A 17048-nucleotide genomic window follows, 5' to 3' on the forward strand; every position below is an offset into this window, starting at 1 on the left:
ATGATATGTTGTCAGAATGCTGCTCCGCTGCATGTCTGAGGCCATGCTCTGTGCTGTCAAGCTCTCTGAACACACATGATTGATTGATTGATTGATTTATTGTGGAATACCAGTGGTGTAAAGTTACTAAGTACATGTAATACTTAAGTACTGTAATTAAGTTAAGTTTTTATGCCAATACTTTTGTACTTTTACTCAAGTAATTTTTGAATTCTGGACTTTTACTTGAGAGTAAGGAAATAGCCAGCACACAATGAATGTCCTTTTCACATAGTTTTGTTAGTTGCCTGTTGTAAACAATAACAGAAAATACACTAGCATATAGCCCTGAGGGACTCCGCTCAACCACATGGGGCGTAAGTGGTTGAGCACAATACTCAAGTAAATGTTGTTAGCCTACTTTCCCCCACTGCCGCTGGGTCGTACGACAGTGGCCGGGCGGGCACATAAACTATTTTGGGGCGTGCATGCTGCAACACCGTGGTACGACAAAGTCTAAATGCAGGCCTTGTACAGCGCAGAAGGACTGAGTGATATAGACAGATGGCCCGCATCAGGGAAACGAAGGTGTGGACATATACAGAGTGAGAAGGGTGTAATGGCATGAGGGTGTTGGGGTGTTGTCTGCAGCAGGTGATGTAAGTATAGAAGGTTCTGAAGACAGACGAGAATTGCAGAGGAGGAGGTTATAGGAAATAAAAGGGAGACAGGGAATTTCTGTTTAATTTTGTTATGCGCATATAGCGGAGGGGAAGAGGGGGCGAGACATGACAGAGAGAGAGAGAGAGAGAGCAGAGTGACCATTGTGTAACATGAACGGGCACATACCCGTTTGGCCACGGTTCAATGAGGGTTCACTATGTGTGAGAAGAACACCTCTCTCACATGTTTCTTTTGTGTCTGGTCACCTTGGGGTCCGGCCTGCATGTCCCCCGCGAGGGGGACATTATGCCATTCGACCTGGGCTGCGGCCTTTTACAAACCCCCCTACACGTTGCGATATTTGTCGAACCTACCTACCGTATACCATATGGAAGAACAGGGAGAGGCTGAAGCTAATGGTTAGCCTACATCTGTGGTTCTCAAACGTTTTCACGTTAAGGACCCCCAAATTGACATATAATAGTCCGCGGACCCCCAATCGAAAAGACACGCCAGGGACCCCCACAAGAGAAGATTTTTACAGCCATAGCCATAGTAATTCTCAGCCATTTTAATTTCAAGGACCCCCAGTTTGATGTGCATTAGGCCACAGATCCCCATTTGATACCATTTCCATCTCTGGGACCCCAGAGATCAGTCTTAATTTAACTCTGAGAGAGTACAAATGGAACCCCCTCAAGGACCCCTGGGGGTCCCCGGACCCCACTTCGACAACATAAGCCTACATAACCTGGTTGAATAACTCAACAAACTAAAGATGAATTCAGTTACTTTTCTTAGATTTTCTTCTCATACGGTTGTGGTAGTGTTTCATGCAATTAACTGCCGACGGCAAATTACACACAAGAGCCAAATATTGTAACTCAAACCTCTAAATGATTCTCACCAAAGCTAGTTACCAGACTGTGTGACTTTTTTATGGCTGAAAATGGAGCCTTACTTAAAAGTGAATACTTAACCCTGACCTGGTGACTTCTCATCTGTTGGGATAACAGGAGGGAACCGCAGGAATGGAACACACCCAGCAGGGAGGTTAAGGGGAGTGGATACATTTACATGTGCAGAGAATGGGATTAGTCCCAACAGCAAACAACTCCAAAGTAAGTTGACACATCGCAAAGCATCTGCAAAGGGGTCTTCAATGAATAGGGGTTTACCAAAACGTTATTAGGTGACAAACCAGCTGCGCATTTCAAATGTAACACAGACAATGAGCAACCACAACAGTAGGAACATGCAGGCGTGACAGGGCCGTGGTGTGTGTCAGAGAGAGTGTATCTAAAATGGATACTATGGTAAATGTTTTCTTTTTGCATTTGGGGATAGTGTCCACCCTGAAGATGAGAGTGGAATCTCTCGAGCAGAGTTATTCGCCCTGACAGCTACAATAGATTACAGGCTCTCCTTTCAATCCCATAGCTTGTGTCAAACTGAAATACTTTGTGTACACAAAAGATATTGAAGCACAAATATGCATACAGGAGGATTCATACTCCCAAGGGTGCACCATCACACCGACACCTCTGTTGACACAACAATGTGTGCTCGCTCACCCGCTCAAAAGCACACCAAGCGCAAATGTTCTGTGGGCACACGCAAAGAACACACTAGCAGATGCGCGCACGCACGCACGCACGCACACACTGTCTGTCTGTTCAAATGTGTGCACACATTCATCTGACAAAAGCAGACACAACTCATTTGAAGGAGCCTACAGTACAGTGTATCCTATCAGGTGGACTTGCTTCAGAAGTTCCTGGCATGCACAGTATTCACATGCCGGTTCAGAACAGTATACTGTTATGTTTTATAGGCTTCCCTCTGGGACTTCATAAGCTCTGAAACAACAACAACAAGGCACCATCATCTACTGTAACTGTAAACTATAGGCCTCAATCTCATTCACTGGCAAGCACTAAACCAGTGGTTCTCAAAGTGGATTCCAGGGACTCTCTGGGTTCATTTGGCCCCTTTCCCATCAGGGTTGAACCGGTTCCGTTCTTTTTTCCCCCGCCTAGTTTTGACCCAGTTCAGGGTGTTTCCACTGAAACTTAATTGGTTCAGATTCAGAACCTTAAAAGTTGGTTCGAAACAGTTTTTTCTTGCCCTGAATTAACTGGGAACCAAAGTGGGCGTATCACTATTCTACAGGTTGGAAGATGCAGATGCGATATAAACAATGGCTAAAGCAAACGAAGAATCATCATTAAAAACAAGAAAAGAAAAGGAAAACTGGAACCGCCATTGACAATTTAATTTCCCCCCACTTTGACCGGTCAAGTCAGTAACTCTGTAACTCTGACAGTGTACAAATGGAACCAAATGGACCCTGACGGGTCCATTTGGTTCCATTTGTACACTGTCAGAGTTAAGGGGAGACGTTGAAATGTAAAGGTTTGAGAACCATTGCACTAAGCACATCTCCTCACCAGGGGCTTTTGAACACAATGTAATTTTCCAACTGGATAAGCGATAAACCCGCAGTTCATCCCAAAGACTCTGTTAGTGTTACATCATCATGCCAGGCTCAAAACCCCTGCCAGTGAAGTACTTTTACCCTGAAAATATCATCAGTATGTAATCACGTTTCGCTTTACATGAGCCTTCCAAGGCCGGCTGTGCTCTGCCATTACCTTTCCACTCCGAGAAAATACTAACCACTACAACAAAAACAAAACGTAGTCTAATGGCCTTGGCTTCATGTGAGGAACCGTTCAATGGAGTTCACAATGGACAGGTTTTTGCTATTACTTTCAGTGGGGTGACGTCACATTCAAATATTGGGCACATATATATTTAATTTGAGGTTTGGCACTATAGTAATTGATTTAGTATGAAGAATAAGGCATTATAATGACATATACACAAGCTTTGGTCTCCCAAGTCATGCCTCCGAGCAGAGAGTGGCTCTCCCGCAAAATTCACAGACAAAAATAAATACCTACCTAACATAGGAATTTTCGTAAATGCCGGTACGTTCAAAATAGGGGCGTACACTGCTTAATGAACCGGCCCTTTGTGTTTAAAAACATGTTGAAGTTCTGTTGACATCTTCCAGACTGCAGTCAGTTGGAGCAACGTAATTGGGTGTTTCACCTGGTGACCACATCACAACAATGTCATCATCACAACCAGGTCCTTTAAAATGGATCGTCAACTAAACTAATCGTCATTCAGCAACTTTTGCCGACGAATCAAGCTGCTTGTATTAACTTCTCTGGATATTAGTTGTGAACAGAGTGTCCTGTGGGGACTTCCAGAACCTGCCTGGACTGTGATTGTGCCAGTGATCAATTTACCATATTAGGGAGATCAACATTCATCGGCTTCCTTGATAGGCCAACCCAACTCTTCATGCTTTGTGGATTGGTCCAACTTTACAGTAACAGTTTTGGACATATCAGGTTTCCACCCGACAGAGACAATATTCTCCTCTCTGTGACCCATATTAAAGCCTCGCCAGCTGATTAGATAAACATGAACCAGATTTCACCACCCCCAGTTTCTGTGGTTATTAATCATTGACAAGATAGATATTCACCGTGAAGATTAGTATAGAGCTGTGCTGCAAAAAAGAAAAGAAAAAGAGAAATAGTTGCCAAAGATAACTCTCTGTAATAAAAATATATATTAATCTAATAACAGAGCGATGCTGTGGTGATAGGGTCTAAAGTTATGGTTCAATAAAACATTAATCTAGTTAAGCAGAATTATGTGTATGTAATTATCAGTAAACAATTACCCACCCTGATACGTATCAAGGTCCAAACGGCACAAACCATCAATAATCACATACTTAATAGCCCAACAGTGATTGCCCCACTAACAAAGTCCACTTCATTACTGGGCGTGGCTTAACCCCTGATTTATAACTAGCCATGTGCCGGTGTTGCACAGCGAACATAGCCGATCTACAAGTTCACAACGTGTTGTGAGCTTGTGGATCGGTTATTTTCGGCGCGCAACGACGGCAGGCAACTACTGTAATGTATGAGTATGTATCGATCATTAGTTGGGTCCGTGCTGGTCCCCCATTCCTCTCTTTCTCTCTCGGCCCTGGGTTTAGTCAACTGATGTGTTTGCCTGATGCGTGTCCTTCTCCATCCCACTCATTGGACACGGGCAGCCTGTTCTGAGCCAATAGGAGGACCAGAGATGCAGCATGCCTCTGAATGCACCATGTCCATGTGCTTTACTCTCTTGGCCTCCTGCCCTCCATTTCTCTCTCTCTCTCTCTCTCTGTCTCTTTTTATCTATCTTTCTCATTCCGTCTCTCTCTCTCTCTCACGCACAAGCACGCACACACACACACACACACACACACACACACACACACACACACACACACACACACAGCTACTGTACCTGCCAGATGCATTAGCTGCACTTGCTCCCTACCAACCACATGCACACCTAACACATAACAGAGTAGCAGATGGACAGCTGGACAATTGATCAGGCTTTCAGTCATTGAAAAAGCAAAGAAGATGAGAGAGACAGACAAGCTAATAGCCAAACAAACGTCAGTCATTCTCACTGACAGTCAACAACACACAAAAGACACGCGTGTCTGCGTGTGTGTCTCTGTGCGACCAAAAATGTGGCCATATGTGTGTGTGTCTGTGTGACAGATCAAGTGGTCATGCGTACGCAGTGCAAGCACGTGCCCATCACCAGCACACTGTGTTTGTCTACAAATGCTGCACGAGTGCTTCAACGTGTGCTGCACGAGTGCTTCAACGTGTGGTCAGGGGGAAAAAATAAATATTTACCACGTATGACAACAAGCAGAGAGGAGGAACCCCTGAGGTCAAACGTATACTGTGTGGCTGGACAACAGAGATCACCTGCAGTGCCCTGGTGCGTGGTGACCTGACCCAAACTTACAAATTACTTATTAACCACACACACAAATTCTCGCACGACCCGAAGTCAGACACACATGTTCATAGGCGTGCAAGTACACACACGCGCTCACACACACACACACACACACACACACACACACACACACACACACACACACACACACACACACACACTTGCATGCATAAACACACACTTGCATGCATAAACAGAAGTATTTCACAACAGTACAGTGTTGTTTTGCAATACTCCACCCCGATTCACTCTGTTTCTGTGCTGACTGGTACGATAATGGTCTACCATTGGCCAACGGACCGCTCAGCTGGGTCAGTTGTGAGGTTCCGCGAATTGCTCAAGAGCACTTGGACAGCAGTTGCGGAGAGAGAAGTTAGTTGTTAACTTTCCCCGTCTGGCTTTTCTGAGGATTAAATGATGACCGTCCAGTCACAAGGCTGTTAAATCACTGACAAAAATTCCTCATTAGTGAGAATAGTGACCCGAGATTACTCTCATCATTTCAACAGTGACAAACTGAACAGGAAAGGGAGTGCTCATCATGGCCTTCCTCAGAATCTGTGTGTGTGTGTGTGTGTACGTGCGTGCGTGCGTGCTTGTGTGTGTGACTGTGTGTATTTCTAAATGTGTCAAATGTTCTTCAATTGTAATAATGGCAAAGATACTGCATTAGGCTGTAAACTTTAACTATTTCCCAGTAGCTGCAACATGTTTGAACGTTGAAGAAAGAAAAAGAAAGAAAGAAAGTTTACTGCAAGAATTCTACATCTTGAAATCAAATCAGAAAGCATTTTGAGACATTTTGACACACCTCTGTCTTGTGGCCAGACATTCACTTCTCCTTGACCTCTTAAGTAACAACCATAAATGTCAACATTTTGGATTTAATGTGTTGAAACAGTGGTTTGTTTACATACCTGTCGATAAGAGGGACGGCTTCGGAGACATACTATCTCTCAGAGAGCACTACTGACCATGACGCATAGACGTTGTTTAATACCATACACTAGAAGACTTTGAAGAGACTTTGAAGAGACTGACACCCTCTCGTATCTAAAGACCTGAGAGCTCGGCACGCGTTCGTCAAGCTGTTGTCTAACTCTGAATAAAAGTTTAAAATGTTTTCATTGAAGTGTGAGTGCCTCGGATTAATTTGTGTCTGCAGTCTGTACCACCGGGGTCACAAAACAGCAAACAGCATGTCATATAAACCTATACCTGTTCCACCAAAGAGAACCTGTCAACAGAGACACTGATGACTGATCCATGCAGCGCTTCCTTCTTTCGTACTTTTGAACTGAATTTGTCAGTGAAATCGCTTGAAAAGTAATTTGGTGTAAGGCTTGCATTTGCCTATATCTGTTAATCTATCTGTCTGGGTTTGTTTCTGGGTATGAGTGCATCATGTGTGACCATGCTTGTGTGTGTGTTTGTTTCTATATTGTGTTTTTAAACAGATTACGTTTTCAGATGTAGTCTGTTAACATAATCCACAGAGAATGTTTTTTTCCCCCTACTGTACATGTGTAAACATACACTAGTGCTATGCCCATTTGGGGCATGGCCGTTCAGGGCTTGTGCCTGTTCAGAATGGGCAAATTTCTTGGACCCCGGAAGTGCTGCTTGCACCGCTTGTTGACTGCTTGCAGCGTCCTCCAGTACCGCGCATCCGATCGACTTCACACTACAACTTTAAAAAATAGATAATTCTATATCTATAATCTCACAATCTCCCTGGTTCTTTATTTTTTCTAAATGGACTAATCCAGCATGCATGATGTTTTTAAACCAAAGATTACAGCAACAATTTAGTGTCATCATACTGCAGTCCTATCACATATCATGTGTTTCACTCCCACGTCAAGACTCAGCAACACTTTACAATAATCATTTCTACATTAGAGGAAACGTTGTGGGTTGAACTTGAGTATCGCTTTCTTCTAACTTATTTCAACATCAAAGACACTCTGACACATTGTTGACACATTGTGACAATGTTTCAGTATCCCTCGATCTACTTCAATATCGGTTTCACTTCAGTGAAGGTTTCATTCTTAAATACATTGTAACTTTTTGGTATTTTGAAGCTGAAAATGAATACAATCACACCATAATCATCAAGGACTTTTCTTTTCTGTTTTTGAGCAGTGAGACACCTCTTGATAAAACATGCTACAGTAGCAGTGCCACGCCATTATAGTCCGACGGGCCGGCCCATTGTTCCGAAGTACCATTGATCCAACAACGCATTGTATGGAACAAAACATTATTATGAACAATACATTATAACTAAGCCTAACCCTGACGTAAAACTAACTTTTCGTAGTGCAAACATGTTTTTCTAGCTACCTGAGCTTTGGTCAGTGCCTTAAATCAGAGGTGCACAGACTGCAGTGACTCAGCAATATCCTAGGAATAACCCAACCCAATGTAGTATTTATTCATAATTAATTGACAGTTGTTTGACTGCTAAGTGACAACACAACAGCCATGTTTTTTAATAAAAAAGCGCTTAAGAAAGGGATAGTTACTGAGATTAACCACTTAAACCCTTAAACCCTTTGACACAGGCTCTAATTGTCAGCCCTTTCCCCTCTACACCAAAATAGCCAGTATAAGCTCACAACACGTTGCAAAGCACACAATTGTGTGTGAAAAATGCTGAATATATTGGCAAAAGTCTTAGCATTCAAAAATTGCACTCATAAAACCGAAAAGTGACACATTTTTTAATGCTTTCTTCAGTGCGTGCTTGAAAACCAAAAACCAGGTCTTGTTCATTTTTTGTCATATTTGTCATTCATAATTACAAATTACATTGACCTGAACAGTACCAAAATCACCAAATTGCACCACATCACATAACGTCACACGCTCATGCATTATTCTACCAGAGGCCAATGTGAATTAGTTAAATGAATATGAAATACATACAATATCAACTAAAACATAAAACAAGGCCGTTAAAATGGTTGTTCTTCCACAGTTTCTTGATCTCATCCAAGCGATCACATCTTTCATACCACTTCCAAACTGTAAAAAAAATAGACTCAATCACTAACACCCTTGGAGCTACAAAACTGTACAAATCACCAAAAAACACTTGTCCAAGCCAAAAGACAAAGCGGTGGGATTGGCCTGCAGCAGTTCAAAGCTTAGTATAGACCATATTCACACGGCGGCCATGTTTCAATGAAGTCATTGAAAGTAGCCACCCCGGGTGGCGGCACTTTCAATGTTAAATTCCAATATGGCCGCCGTGTGAATATGGTCTATTGGGCGGCTCATCTAAACGCTATATCGTGGTGGTAGAATGGCGATGGCCCAGTTGACCTGCTTGATTGACTGCCCAGAGTGGCTGTGATTAGAATGGATTCCTCCCCATACACATTGGTGTGTTGTCACTGCTGTCGCATCCTACTGACTTTGTCATAAAAGAGAGTATTTTGGATTGAATAAAAGACTAATCCGTCTTTAGGTTATTAGGCCAACAAAACGACCAATGCTGTAACTTCATCACGCACTAATAGGCCAGTCTGTCAGTCGGTCATCGGTCAAAGACATGTTGGCTGGTCACACTGGTCCAGCCAACAATCGGCCACATTGTCAACTTGTATAAAATATTACACTCATCACACATGTTACATAACTGTATGCATTTCATAAGAGCTAATTCCAAACAGTTCCACATATTTGATCAGTCTATGACTCATAAAAAAACTAGGTTAGAGGCTTAGTTATTATAGTAATTGATGATTAGCATAATTTCAACTGTAATTGAGTGTGTGAAACGAGTGCCCTCACAGCCCTTATGCTATAGTATACAGTAACTAAGTATTGTGAGGACTGAGAGAAGTATGTTAGAAACTAGATGAGATGCCTGTATGATGATAGATAGAATCAGAATCATCTTTATTGTCACACCACAAGTTTACAGGTGTCAAAAAAGTGGGTGAAAATGTAAAAGAAAGTGTAGTTTTTTGTGAGAAATGAAAGGATAGAGGTAGGGTAGAGAAGACAAATAAAATAACACAGGATACAAAGAGGTCAAATAATCAAATATAAATAGATACAGATAGCAGGTACATGTTTAGAACATTAGCATCGTATGCAGGTGTGTTGTACAAAAGGCTGCCAGTGAGAGAGTTAAGTGTGTGTGCTCGTTAAGGGTGTGCACAGGTCATCATGACCCTAATCCTGCTTGCATTCACCTGCGGTTAATTAATGAACACACCTGCGGGTAATTTAGAGAACGAGACTTTTCCCTTCATGCCCTCTTGCATCAGTCAGATCAGAAGAGTGTTCAGTTCACATCAGACAAGTTGCTCTGACTGTTCAGATGGAGGTGTGTTGCAGTAACTTGAAGTTTGTGTGCGTTCATGCAAATGTAAGTCCTGTGTTTCCTAGTTAAATGCTGTTCATTTGTGTGAAATGTGCCCTTTGATGTCCTGTTGTAATGTTTGGCATGTTGGTAATGGTGTTTGATTGACAATAGTATGAAGGTAGCAATATTCAAGTGCTTTGATTTCATTGTAACAAAGAGAATGGAAGTTATTTCATTATAAGTGCATCAGTTTCAAGTGACTGTGAATGCTGATGTGTATTCCATAATGTACTGTAGGCCCTATATTGTTTATGTTCTACTGTTTGTGTTGTATGACATCACGTGTATTTGAACAATGGGCATTAGGCCTAATTCAGTTAAGTCTGATAAGTTGTATTCATGCTGCTTATGCCAAGCATTGTCAGAGTGATATGTTTTATGTCATTATGAATATACATTCATAATGACATAAAACATGTCATTATGAATATACAGTAGTTCATGATGTCCAGTATGCAAGCATGATGCTCTTGTCAGATTGATGTGATATTGGCTGCTGTAATTGTAATTATTTACTTTCTGTATGATTGCAGAAAACCACACACCCACAAGTGTTGTACTGTACTGTGCTCATTAACCTCTTCAGTAAAAACCCATAAATGAGAGAAGTTGTCTGTCCTGTGTTCTAATCGACACCCCTGAGTGAAGTGGGGAAGCCGGACCAGCCAGCCAGTAGAATCCAGTCCATATACAGTCCTTTCCTTTAACCCTCACTAACATGTGTGCATGTCCTTTTAGGAACATCGGCATCATAAATAATAGTGCGATGATAGTATCAGATATCATTGACCATCACTGTCACTGTAAGCTTTAAATGCTGTATACAAATTTACATTTTGAGGCATTTTTACTTTACTGGGGTATTTCCAATTTTCTGTACTTTTACTTGTACTCCACTACATCTCGATGCGACGCAAGGTTGTAGATTTGCTATTTTCAAAAGATTTGTATACATTTTAAAACTTTCAATTCTGCATGAGTACTTAATACTTTTGGTATTTTAAGTACATTTTGATACCAATACTTTTGTACTTTTACTCAAGTCAATTCTTAATTTCAGACTTTTACTTGTAACAGAGTATTTCTACATTGCAGTATTGATAGTACATTGCCATCAGGTCTGCCATCAGACCTCTGGAGCTTGTTCAGAAAGCTGCAGCTCGTCCAGTGTTCAACCTTGTTCGGTCAACAGTCAAAGACATGTCCGTCTATTGGCTGGTCACACTGGTTCAGCCAACAATCGGACACATTTTCAACTCGTATAAAATATGACACTCGTCACACATGTTAGAGGTCAGCATCATCAGGTCAGCCATGGAGCACAAAATGTCCCGTTCCCCATTCTGTTTCTAAGAGCTTAGACATAACTGTATGTATTTTATAACAGCTAGTTCCAAACAGTTCCACATATTTTATCAGTCTATGACTCATAAAAAAACTAGGGCAGAGGCTTATTAGTTATTATAGTAATTGATTAGCACAATTTCAACTGTAATTGAGTGTGTGAAACGAGTGCCCTCACAGCAGATATTATGTATTATTGATATGCTAGCTATAATAGGTCTATTATGACATAACTGTGTCTCTTGCATAACTGTTGCGCTTTTCTTTTTTTCCAGTTTTTTTTTACAATCTGAAGGTCAAGACAAGACAAGACAAGGTCCCATGTGGTAAAAATAAAAGAGAAGGAAACTTAACTTTACGCACATCAAGCTTCACTTGTTTTTGACCTGTACTCTTTAAGTGTAAATATAAATAGAGCTGAGTTACAGTATCTGGCCTTTAGCTTGTAAACGTATGACTGTTGTCTTATGAGACTGTAAAAGTGGTCATTGGGTCCAAGGCTCATAATTGTCACAGAGTATAACATCGTTGCTGTCGGACAGAAACCTCTTATCTCCATATTTATTTATTTTTATGCCCCCCCCCCCCCTAAATGATGCCTACTTCGTCATGCTAGTGTCTCACAAAAGTATCAAAAATAAACATTTTGCTATAGGCTCTATGCACAGCAGACATATTGGAAGGAAATTGGGCCTCTTCTTACTTCCTTCACAGGTGTTACCAATGATACTAATGCTCTGTTCCATTCTGGTCAAACGGAGTCAGGGTGCTGATATTGTGCATGTTGGCTCACTGGAGACACTGTTACACCAGTGGTTCTTACAAAAGTGTGGACCAGGTACCCTCAAGGTTCCTTGAGGGGGTTCCAAATGGCCCCTTACGGGTGTGCAACTCTGAGAGTGTACAAATGGACCCCCATTTGTACACTCTCAGAGTTATGGGGGTCCTTGAAATTAAAAGGTTTGAGAACAACTGTGCTACACTAAATGGTACAGAGCCTTAATTATAATCCTTGGTAACACCTGTGAAGGAAGGAAAAGGCCCAATTTCATAGCCTAAAGTAACAGTTTGGGGACATATGAGGTTTCCACAGTAATAACATACAATGCCATTCAAGTCAGACTTGGCTCCGCGGTGCTATCATTTTTTTTTTTGTTGAGGAAACCTAGATTATGGGTAATAGCTTTGATGGGAAACTGAAATCTCCTGACAATGGTGTAGTGAGCGGCCTTTGGACCCTGATCTGACAACATGAGTGTGTTTTGATTTGGAGTTCAGGGGAAGGCATGCAGGGGCGCCTGTGCTGGGAAAAACGTGCTCTTTGTTTTAGGAACAGTTGATCTGCTCTGATGTACCACGGCAGACACAGAGAGTGTTCCTCCAGCCCGCTGGCATGGCTTTGCTCAATCTACACTATAGCACTTCATCGCCGTCGGGCAGAAACCTTGTATCTCCATATCCCCTACTACTTCATCATACAGAGTGTCACACAAAAGCAGTGGTGTAAAGTGCCTAAGTACATTTACTCAAGTACTTTACTTAAGTACAATTTTGAGGTACAGTACCTTTACTTTACTGGAGTATTACCAATTGTCTATACTTTTACTTCTACTGCACTACATCTCGCAAATATTGTACTTACTCCACTACAATTATTTGAAAACTTCAGTTACTAGTTACTTTGCAGATGTAAATTATTACATTATAAAACACCACTTTAGCCCTATTTTACACCTAGGCAATTTGAAAATAGCCGATCTACAAGCTCACAACGCGTAAACGGAGTACTTTTACATTGCAGTATTGATACTTTTACAGTTAAAGCGGTTAAGTGTGTCTGTGGGATTAAAACATATTGAACCAATGAAAAGTAGAGCGTGTGACTATATATTGACTCCATTGGGAACACAGGTGCTTAACAGTCTTGGAGATAGAAGGTTTCCACCCGACAGCGACGATTTCCTCTTTGGCTTAGCGCTGCTGGAGCCCGGACATGCCCGTGCGTGAGCACAGAGCGGCAACATAAACAACCTGTGTTGGCTCACAGTGGTGGGAAGTAACTAAGTACATTTACTCAATTACTGTACTTTAAGTACAGTTTTCTTCTACTCCACTGCACCAGTGGTTCTCCCCCTTAACTCTAATGGAACCAAATGGTTCCATTTGGTTCCATTTGTATACTGTCAGAGTTACAGACTTGTAAGGGTCAATTTTGACCCCCTGGAATCCACTTTGAGAGATTTCACTACACCTTAGAGGAAAATATTATTTTTTTGCATCTAAGGCAATGATTGTCAAAATGGGTCATTCTGCATAATGTATACTATTGCGTTTGGTGCGCTACGTATATTTTGATGTCAATAATTTTGTACTTTTACTCGAGTAACATTTTTAGGTCTTTTACTTGCAACAGAGTGGTATTGATACTTTTACTTAAGTAAAAACAACAAAAAAATAAACATCGGAGAACTTCTTCTTCTTCTACTGATTGTTTTGTATGTTATCAACAACACCTGTGTTTGCCTCTGCTCTGCGGGCACCATCTCCTTTTTTGTGTAAAAACAGGAACTCGGTTTGGCTCCTCCCCTTTCTTAGTCCACTTCCTCCCGGGTGCTGTGTTTATTCAACATTACATGTTTAGGGAAGTGGTGCTGACAGATTCTTGGGAGATGAATAAATCTTAATTAAATGCTCCTTTAGTGCAGTACAGTATATCTGTACTACTTGACCCCAGGAGGGCTAAAAATCCTCTAATGGCTTCCATTGTAAACAGGTTTAACATTTTAGATTTTCTCGTTCAGAAGGTCTTCAAAAGTTCATGGTTGTTTATACAATCTCACGAAAGGTCTGAGTCAATATTTGGGGTTTTACAGCTTTCTGTAACTGCTTGAAAGTGTGTCCACTTTCACTATCTCCACGTCATAGCTTATTTTGTTCATGTCAAATGTTTGCGCTTTTTGAAAACAGCAGCAATCGGTGGTCTTAGGACGCTCCAAAATCATTATCAGCCTATTATTAGTGAGCTTGTAGATCTGCTATTTTCAACAACAAAACATCTTGACAAAAAAATGTATTTTAACAGCACAAATCTTGTATGGAGTCCCTAGTGCAAAATATTTTCAGTTGGGGGTAAAAACCCTTGACATGCAAGAAGACTTTTGCTCTGTAACCCACAGAAAAGTGAGCAGTAGTCTCAACTCAAGTGTCAGCCTTGCCCCAGGATACATTCATTATCCAGTCTTTCCAACGTTTGCCCCACTTCTCACCGACATCTGTTCCACCAGTCAAAAGGACAGAGAGAAAATATTGTTGCTGTCGGGCAGAAACCTCTTATGTCCATATTTGTACTTTTTGTGTTTTTTCGTAAATTAACCCCCTCTTGATCATACTGCAGCATCACACAAAAGTATCAAAAGTAGCTGATTTGTCCAGTCCGCTGTGAGCTTGTAGATCGGCTGTTTTTGAATAGCCAAAGTATAAAATATGGTTAAAGTGGTTAAATTGATTGTGGCGCTATATTAACTAATTTAGCTGGAGACCCCCTGGAACCTCTTCAAGGACCCCTGGGGGTCACCAGACCCCACTTTGAGAATCACTGTGGTAGTGATTTATTTTGTGTTAGTTCTAATTAGATTAGATTTTTGGGTCTACCGATTACCGAAACTTTTTAAAACATTTTGCGCCTATAATGACATGCAAAATATGGACGCGTGGTTTAAGTGGTTAAAAATTGGAACACGTTGGAATTGGAACATGGGCTCCATATTGATGTCGTCAATAAAGTACAATAATGACTGATATATCGGCCAAACAAATAGCGAAATCGGTGTCTAGTTCTAGTACGGGCGGAAACCTCTCATCTCCATTATTCTAACTTTTTGTTTTTCGTAAATCAACGCCCTACTTGATCACACTACAGCATCACACGAAAGCATCAAAAGTAGCAGCTCCACAAGCTCGAAACGCGGGGCGAAGCAACGCGTTTTGACAGTTTTGGACAGTTCAGGTTTCCACCCAGACAAAGACAATATACAACAATAGATTGCTGCTTTCTTAAAAGACTAAGGTTTCCCCATTCATATACTTCGTGTGAAATGGCTATCAAAATGAAACCCAACTCACCACTTCCCAGCTAAAACCCACCACAGCCGTTCTCAACTCTCAATTCAAACCCAACTCTTTGACGTTCCTCTGTGCATGGGACAGGGATTAGGTTGCACTAGCTGAACAATAGCAGAGTACAAAGACCACGGACCAGGTGAATGAGCTGAGCTTTGTTACGGAGGTTGAGGGAGCGCTTTAAGTTATAGTAACCATGCAAAGCATGATAATGGGTTTCAGTATAATCTACGAGCTCACGAAAGCGGCCCATCGTAAATGTGTGTTGTGTCGCTTGTAGATCTGCTATTTCCCGAAACTCTTCACTTATATAATGACATGCCCAAAACAGGTTGAATAATCCAAGCCAAGGTTGAATAATGTTTGCTGAACTCAAAGAACACACTGACTTACTTTTGGTTCACAGTCATTAACATGCATGTAGGCTTGCAAGTTACTACAAGGCATGGCGTTGGAATTGAATTGCGTGATTTAAAGTTTACATAACGAGTTCTGACCTAGATTATGTTGGAGCTTGAGGTTCACACAGCTGGAGGTACTTGTAATCATAACTGTCTAACAGACAGTTTTACGTCTGTATGTCAGTTGTCATTCATCAAGTGTTTCTAGAACAGCAACCTTGTCTGGCCTTCCATTGGAGAGTTACGTCAACTAGGGGGCAGAAACAGTGCCGGTCAAGTGATTCATGTGAACTCGAACTAGTGACAAACGCTCAGTGGTGGAAAGTAACTAAGTACATTTACTCAAGTACTGTACTTAAGTACAATTTTGAGGTACATTTACTTTACTGGAGTATTTCCAATTGTCTATACTTTTACTTCTACTCCACTACCGGTTCAGGGCTTTGTCACTATTCGCCAATAGAAGGCTCTGTAGAAGATGAAGGCGCGATGAAGTGACGCAACTCTCCTTATATGGCTCTGGCTCTGGTCAGAAGGGTGGGCCGCATGCATTTAAATTTATTTCAAATGATTAGTCGATTGTGTTGCATTGTGTTGCAACCAGTGGGCCCCCGGCCCACAGGTTGAGAATCGCTGTTCTATACAACATTGGTTCTCAAACTTTTGCCAAGGACCCCCAAATTGATATGTATTTGGCCATGGACCCCCCATCTGAAAATGTTTTGTGCCAGAGACCCCCAGAAGAGAAGATTCATGTAAAAAAGAATAAAAAAATATATAAAGTTTCTAGGCTATTTGAAAATAGCCGATCTACAAGCTCACAACGCGTTGCATCGCGTCCCGTTGTGAGCTTGTAGATCTGCTATTTTCAAATATTTTAGTACTTTTACTTTTGGTGCTTTAAGTACATTTTGATACCAATACTTTTGTACTTTTACTCAAGTACATTTTGAATTCCGGACTTTTACTTGTAACAGAGTACTTCTACAGTGCAGTATTGATACTTTTACTTAAGTCAAATATTTGAGTACTTTTTCCACCACTGGTCACAGTGCTGTGACTCGACACAATTACGTTTATGAGACGACCTTTGAACGAGCCCATGTTCATGTGTGTCACATAGGTCACGGAAGATGCTTGCACATTATAGGAATGTGTCCTTCTGTTGGATGTCTCTTTCCCTGATCGGGTTTGTTAAATCCACAAGACGACTACAAATCGTTGCTGTTCGTGTCCTTACTAATAACAAAAGAAAG

This window comes from Gymnoscopelus microlampas (genome assembly GCF_963454915.1).
Source record: "Gymnoscopelus microlampas genome assembly, chromosome: 20".
Lineage (NCBI taxonomy): Eukaryota > Metazoa > Chordata > Actinopteri > Myctophiformes > Myctophidae > Gymnoscopelus > Gymnoscopelus microlampas.